Source organism: Lynx rufus, unplaced genomic scaffold (genome assembly GCF_022079265.1).
Source record: "Lynx rufus isolate CCGP_SWC_20201006 ecotype Redwood Valley unplaced genomic scaffold, mLynRuf1.p SCAF_23, whole genome shotgun sequence".
NCBI lineage: Eukaryota > Metazoa > Chordata > Mammalia > Carnivora > Felidae > Lynx > Lynx rufus.
Window position 1 is genome coordinate 2,120,343 of NW_025814838.1, and position 7,355 is coordinate 2,127,697.

The 7,355-nt window shown below is 54.6% G+C and overlaps 1 long non-coding RNA gene across 6 annotated transcripts in view; it reads right to left on the reverse strand.

Moving 5' to 3' along the window:
• The window catches only part of LOC124517744 (uncharacterized), a 33,804-nt gene extending 30,784 nt beyond the window's left edge, over positions 1-3,020 (reverse strand). For 3 of the 6 annotated variants that reach the window (XR_006963561.1, XR_006963557.1, XR_006963553.1), the window contains exons 1-2: positions 2,981-3,019; positions 29-84 (exon numbers count right to left, since the gene is read on the reverse strand). This is a non-coding gene — a long non-coding RNA (uncharacterized LOC124517744). Of the gene's footprint in view, positions 1-28; positions 85-2,980 lie in introns of all 6 variants that reach the window. The other 3 variants (XR_006963554.1, XR_006963555.1, XR_006963560.1) reach the window with 3 other exon arrangements.
• Positions 3,021-7,355: the final 4,335 nt, after the last annotated feature.

The window sequence follows — 7,355 nt, forward strand, 5'->3', positions numbered from 1 at the left end:
TTTTCTGAATCTTGTATCAAACCTGTACCTAGTCGTGAATGCGTTCCTTCAAGATTCTGTCACTGCACTCATTACGTGATGTACCTGAGGATAAGAAAGTGAACCTGTTTATTACCTTGTCATGTATAAATAAATCAAGATGTGGCATTCATACTTCCTAAGGCCTGCTGGAAGAAGTACAACCGGCTGTATTCAAATTATCTGCTTGTAGGTCTCTCTCCCCACTCAAATTCCTAGGAATCCGTTATCTTTTTAACCCCAGCATTTGACAGGTTCTCAGCAGACAGGTGTTGAACCGAAACTGGTGATTAAAAAACGAAATTGACAACTGGCAATTAAATGACCAAATAACACATATAGAAAACTCATCAAGAAATACAAATATGGGACACATTCATTTCAACCTTAACAGAAAAAATTAAAATAGGTAGATTTTTTACAAGACAGCATCTACAAGTCAGCACAGCGTGACAGTGAAACACGACATTCATCATATCACGCACGGTGACATACAATCCAGTGTAAATTATTTGCCGCACCGTAACTCAATGACAGCACTACGTTTCGAAGACAATTTAGCAATACTAGGACGACGTAAAATGTCCTATGAACGTCATGATTTCATCAGAAGAAAATAATTTAGAGAGGAATAGCTATGACCATTAAAATTTGGATTGGCCATGTCTGACCAAAGTGGAAGCCCAGATGTCCCACGTATGGATAAAATCCAGCTCAAGCTAGCTAAGCCAGTTGGAAGACAATTGTGAGTCCAGGTTAAAAACAAAAACAAAAACAAACCAGTTCAAACCGTAAGAGACTCTTAAATACGGAGAACAAACTGAGAGTTGATGGGGGGTGGGGGGGGGAGAGGAAAGAGGGTGATGGGCCTTGAGGAGGGCACCTGTTGGGATGAACACTGGGTGTTGTATGGAAACCAATTTGACAGTACATTTCATTAAAAAAAAAAAAAGAAGAAAGAAAGAAAAAACCCCGCGAGCTTGAACTAACTAAGGCCACCGAGAGGCAGAGACCAAGTCAGAAGACAGTCCAGAGGCAGAGCTGCCAGATGGCAGGGAGAGCCTGGATATAAAGAAGATGGAGGAGAAAGAGGGGGATCGCAGGTGACAGAGGAGATGCGCTTCCGGCATTCAGTGCGCCAGGGCGGGTGTCCACAAACTCTTCCTGCAAAGGGCCAGGCGGTAAATAGCATGGGCTCCGTGGGCCATACAGTCACCGTGAGATCTGCTTGACTGTGCTGCTGCAGTGCGTGGCTGTGATCCAATAACCCCTTTTCGCAAAACAGGCAGTGGGCAGGATTTGGCCTACAGGCCAGAGGTTGCTGACCCACGGCCTAAGGAATAAAGGGAAAGAAGGCCAATTTGAGGATGCAGTTCATGAGCTGAATTTCAGCAGGACTTTTAAATAGAGAAGTTCAAGACAAAGATCAATCTAGAGATGAAGAGATGCCAGGACTAGAGACATAAAATTAAGGAGCACACAGAGGGGGGTCAGTCGGTTAAGCATCTGACTCTTGATCTTGGCTCAGGTCACGATCTCCCGGTTTGTGAGTTTGAGCCTCGCGTCAGGCTCCGCCCTCACAGCGTGGAGCCTGCTTGGGATTCTCTTTTCCTCTCTCTCTGACCCTTCCCTGCTTGTGTGCGCTCCCTCTGTCTCTCTCTCTCTCTCGCTCTCGCTCTCTCTCTCACTCTCCCAAAATAAATAAATAAACTTAAAAAAAAAAAAGACATCAAGTTCAAAGTCATCAGCCGTGTGGCGGTAGGTATGGGGATAGGACCAGGGATACGGTCTGAGAGGACAGAAGATGAGGCACACCTCCCAGTCCAAATACGGGGGCAGACATGCAATGGCACTTCAGATCACTGTGGCCCGGGAAAGGCAGGGACATTATAATCTAACCCCCCTTACCTCAAACTTTTTTAAAAAGAGGGTCCTATTTTGACTTGGAGTTCTCATTCCCTTTTCCAAAATAAATAACGTTAAACTTTCAAATAAATTCATAGATGAGAACGAAAACTTCCCACTGGCTAGAAAATAAGGCAGTGCTCCAGTGTTTTTTTCTTTTGAAATATTTTACGCTCCAAAATTATATAATAGGGGGTATAGCTCAGGGGTAGAGCATCTGACTGCAAAATTATGTGACATATACGTAAAGCACAACGAATAATGATAAAGCAAATGTCTCATCCCCATCCCAAGAAAGCGTTGACTACCAAAACACCACGGTCCAACTTTTCATTTGGTAAGAATCAGTCTCGCAGCTAGAGGTCAGAGCAGGCAGCCCAAGGCCAGATAAAGCTTGCAGATAGATTTTCTCTGGCCTACGTCCAGCGGTTTCTTTTCTTTTCCTTTTTCATTGCTGATATTTAAGTATCAATAAACTTCACAAAAAAAAATCACCGTTCTGGAGTATCCTTAAAAATGAGAAGGTGGGTGTTCCTGCACCCACATTCACCATGTCAACAGGTAGCTAGACTTGCCAAGAGCAAGCAAGCCCGTGCAATGAGCTAGTTTTGCTATTCCTCGCCTCTCTCTACTGCCCTACAATTACCTTCCCTTCGCTTATTAATTTTACCTGCCTAGCACTTGAGTCTGTGACCCCTAGTTACAGAACATCATTGTGGTTTCTAACTTTTTGGAGTAAGGGAGCATTACGTAGAGTAAAAGGCAAAACAAAACAAAACAAAAAACAAAAAACCATCTCAGACTCTCTCAATAGGAGCATTACTGCTGAGTAAACCAGCTCCATAACCCCTTATCCATCACTTTGAACTCTAAAAAACAAGGTTCTTTGGTAACTTACTTGGTAACAACTTGACCTGAACTAATATGAAGCCATTTACAATCTTTAAGTGTTCCATTTAGCATGAAGTACCTTTATATTTTCACTCTAGAAATATTAACATATTCAACAAAGGACTGCTGACCCACACCATGGATTATACAGTAACAGCATACGTACATTTTTACTTTTCTAAAATCTGAAAAAGGGGCGCCTGGGTGGCTCCGTCGATTAAGCGTCCGACCTCGGCTCGGGTCATGATCTCGAGGTCCGTGAGTTCCAGCCCGGCGTCTGGCCCTGTGCTGACAGCTCAGAGCCTGGGAAGGGGGCAGGGTGGGGGTGAGGCCTGAAGAAAGCTTGGGTCCAGACCCCAGAGGACGATGCTCAGCGGCGCGGGGACAATGGGCGGCGGGGACCCGCGCTGGTCGGGGGGGGGGGGGGTGGTGGGGGCCTCCCGGCCCCCACCCCGCTGTTCCCGGGGGCTCAGGCACCGGCTCCAAGCTGGGCGCCTGGCCGCTGCGTGGCGCAGCCCTCGTCCCTGGCCCGCAGCGGACCCGGCGTGGAGCGGGCGGGCGGCCCGGCCGGAGCGCGGGGCCCCGCGGGGCAGCGGGCCCGCCCCAGCCCGGGACACGACCCCGACCCCCGTTCCCCGACCCGCGCGCTCCCGGCCGGCCCTGCACGGCTCACTCACCTGCCCACGGTCTGGTTGGCGAGCTGCTTCGTGCGGTTCAAGGGCAGCGGCAGCGGCGGCCCGCGGGGCTCGGGCCTGGCGCGGCTACATCGCTTCCGGACCGAGGCGGCGGCGGCGGCGGCGGCAGCTGCTACTGCGGATGCTGCGGGGACTGAGCGGCGGCTGCGCCGGCTGCGGCAGCGGCTGAGCGGCAGTGGCTGCTCCGGCTGTGGCTGCTACTGCGGCAGCTGCGGCGGCTGCCCGGCAGCAGCTGCTGCGCCGCCTGCGGCTGCTACTGCGGCTGCTGCGGCGGCTGCTATGGCGGCTGAGCGGCCTCTGAGGCGGCGGCTGAGCGGCGGCGGCTGCGCCGGTTGCGGGTGCTACTGTGGCGGCTGCGGCGGCGGCTGCTATGGCGGCTGAGCGGCCTCTGAGACGGCGGCTGACCGGCGGCGGCTGCTGCGCCGCCTGCGGCTGCTACTGCGGCTGCTACTGTGGCTGCTGCGGCGGCTGAGCGGCGGCTGCTGCTGCGGCGGCTGAGCGGCTGCTACTGCGCCAGCTGCTACTGCGGCGGCTGCGGCGGCTGAGCGGCGGCTGCTGCTGCGCCGGCTGCGGCGGCGGCTGAGCGGCAGTGGCTGCTCCGGCTGTGGCTGCTACTGCGGCTGCTGCCCGGCTGAGCGGCGGCGGCTGAGCCGGCTGCGGCTGCTACTGCGGCAGCTGCGGCGGCTGACCGGCAGCAGCTGCTGCGCCGCCTGCGGCTGCTACTGCGGCTGCTGCGGCGGCTGAGAGGCGGCGGCGGCGGCTGCTATGGCCGCTGAGCGGCCTCTGAGGCGGCGGCTGAGCGGTGGCGGCTGCTACTGCGGCGGCTGCGGCACCTGAGCGGCGGCTGCTGCTGTGCCGGCTGCGGCGGCGGCTGAGCGGCAGCGGCTGCTCCGGCTGTGGCTGCTACTGCGGCTGCTGCCGCGGCTGAGCGGCAGCGGCTGCGCCGGCTGCGGCTGCTACTGCAGCTGAGCGGCGGCGGCTGCTACTGCGGCTGCGGTGGCGGCTAAGCGGCGGCGGCTGCGCCGGTTGCGGGTGCTACTGTGGCGGCTGCGGCGGCTGAGCTGCTTGCCGCGCCGACTGCGGCTGCTACTGCGGCTGCTGCGGCGGCTGAGAGGCGGCGGCGGCGGCTGCTATGGCGGCTGAGCGGCCTCTGAGGCGGCGGCTGAGCGGTGGCGGCGGCGGCGGCTCCCGGGCCGGAGCCCCGCCCTCGCCGCGTGACTTCCAGTGCCGCCCTCTGCCAGGCTCGGGCGCGGCGCGCGGCCCGGCCCCGCCGCCCAAGCCCCCGCCGCCCCCCCCACCCGGGCTGCCCCGCAGAGCGCACGGAGCCCCCCGTCCAGGCGCCGCCTGGGTCCCGACTCCCGGCCCCTGCTAGGCGGGGCACCGGTGGGAGGGGGCAGCAGGCGCCAGCGGCGTGACCCGGCGATCCTGGCGGCCGGGAACAGCCACACCCGGGCTTGGGGCGCTCTGGGCACGGGGCGGGACCCGCGAGGGGGGCTGGGGGGACGATGGTGGGAGACGCCAGGGGTTGGGGTAGGCGGGAGCCTCCGGATGCCCCCTTTAGGACTGTGCCGACGCGCGGGTGTAGACCTGTTTCTACCTCCTAGGTGGATGGGTGCTGTCACTGTGCACATTTCATGTCAATTACAAGAAATTGTTACCTGGAAACCACAAGCTGCAGAGCTCTGTGTACTTTGATTGGACTTCCCGGGAAAGTCCAGGGAGAGACGCATTTTCCGCCGCAGGTGCTCACAGGCACCTGGGGGCCGCCAGGGACGGCGCGGGGCAGTGGGGGGAGGGTAAGGGATGGGAGGTCGTGGGCAGGGGTCTCGCGGACCCTAGCAGCCCCGCGTGCGGTGTGGCGTTGCCTAGAAACGCCGGATTTGTGATGTCATCGGTAGCCTGGCGCAGGCCTCCCTCTGGAGACAGTTAGCGGGACTGTCCGACTGCGCTGGACGCTTTTTGCCGAGCGGACCAGGTCAGTTCTGTGACCCGCAGCGATGTCCTTTTCGTTTGGTGGCCTGGGCCATTCCCTAGAGCAAGTGGGTGGTAGTGTGGCTTCCTTCACTGACCACATCTCTGGGGTCATCAAAGATGTGCGGATGGAGGGAACCGAAAAGGTGGGAGAAGGACCTGACTCTGACCGAAAAGAGAGTGAAGTGAGTCGGAAAACCTTAAGATCGGAGAATCAGAGACTTAAAAGTCTTTGTAGTCACCTGGAAGAGAAGTATGAAGCCTCGGAGCTTCAAATAAAGCGGCAGACTCTTAGCTACCGACATCAGCTACAACAGAAAGAGGTAGAAATGAAACTTCTTACAGCGAGACTGATAGGGCTCAAGAACCAGTTGCTGAAGCTCCAATCAGCCCTTCAATCAACCACAGCGTCACCTTCCTTGGGTTACGGTATCAACCACTTTGCTTCAGCTTCCCCGGGGGATGACCTGGGCTTTGCTGACCTCACTTGGTCACAACAAGAAATAAGCAGACTGTCAAATGAAGTTTTAAGACTGGAGGCTGAAGTTAGCCATTGGAAGCATTTGTCCCAGACTTCAGCACCGGGAGCGAATAGCGCCGAGCAAAATGAAATCTACAAACTGCAGGTTACCATCAGGGAACTTGAACAGAATCAAAAGGAGGCAATTGATGACCATCAACTTGAAAAGGCAGTAGTACTGCAGAACGTCTATCAACAGACACTGGCAGAAATACGTCGCAGGTACCATCAAAAGTCAAAAGGCTATGAAAAAAGAATCAAAGAACTGGAAAATCTGTTAGAGAAGGACGACTCTGGACTCAGAGCAGCTGATGAGTCTGTCATTGAGGATATGCAAAACACCATTCAAGTGCTACAGACTGAAAAAGTGGAGTCTACCAGGAAAATTGAAGAACTTGAGGACACCGTCAAATACATCAATAGCAAATTATCTTCGGTAGAAAGTGAGAGAGACGCTTTAAGGAGAGAATGGGACCGGATAAATGAGGAAAAGAAAGGAAGGACTGAAGAATGTGAATCGCAGCCTTCCGTTTTGAGGCAAAGTGACACAGTGACGGAAAAGGAAAGAGTTCTTTCCGAGAGTACAGCGGTGGAAGAAGTGTCTGGACTGCGGCAAGTGCTGTCCGATGCGGAAAAGGAGATGACGCCACGGTGTAGCTTAACCCAGGGTGACAACCTCATTGGAGGTGATCTGAAACTTGAAGAGCGAGTCTACGTTTTAGAACAAGGAAACTCATTAGGTCAAGGACGGGAAGCACTTCAACTGGCACTTTGGAAAGTGAGCCATGAGCAGGAAGTCATTGAACGTACGGCTCCAGGAGGTGTGAATTTGGATTCAGAAGGAGAGCGTTTAAGATGTGACTTGGAGGCCGACGGACAAAAATCCACTCAGGGCAGGACCGAGAAGGAACTCCCAACAGCAGAGCTGGGGGAGTTCGATGGACAGAAACAAACCACACAGCCCAGGGTTTTGATGAAAGGTCAGCTATCAGAACAACAAAACGAAGGCAACGGCATCAACGGCAAAGTGGAACACGATCTCAATGATGAAAAGAGAGCTTGTCCATTTGAAGATGAGCCAATGGACAGAGCTAAAGAGTTAGATGCGCAAAACGAAGAATCACCTCAAAGTCAACTGGCTGTTAATGATTTGCATCGGTCAGATCCGTCGCAAACACATAATTTAAACGTCCCGACGGAGAACGTTGAACTTAAGGAACATATTAAACAAGAGGAGGAGGAATCTGCTAGAGCTGAGAAGGAGCCAGCACAGTCTCTTAATCAAGACTCTGACAATACTGTTGAAGAGGACTCACTTCAAGAGAGGGAAACGACGGTTAGAAAGTTGCAGCAAA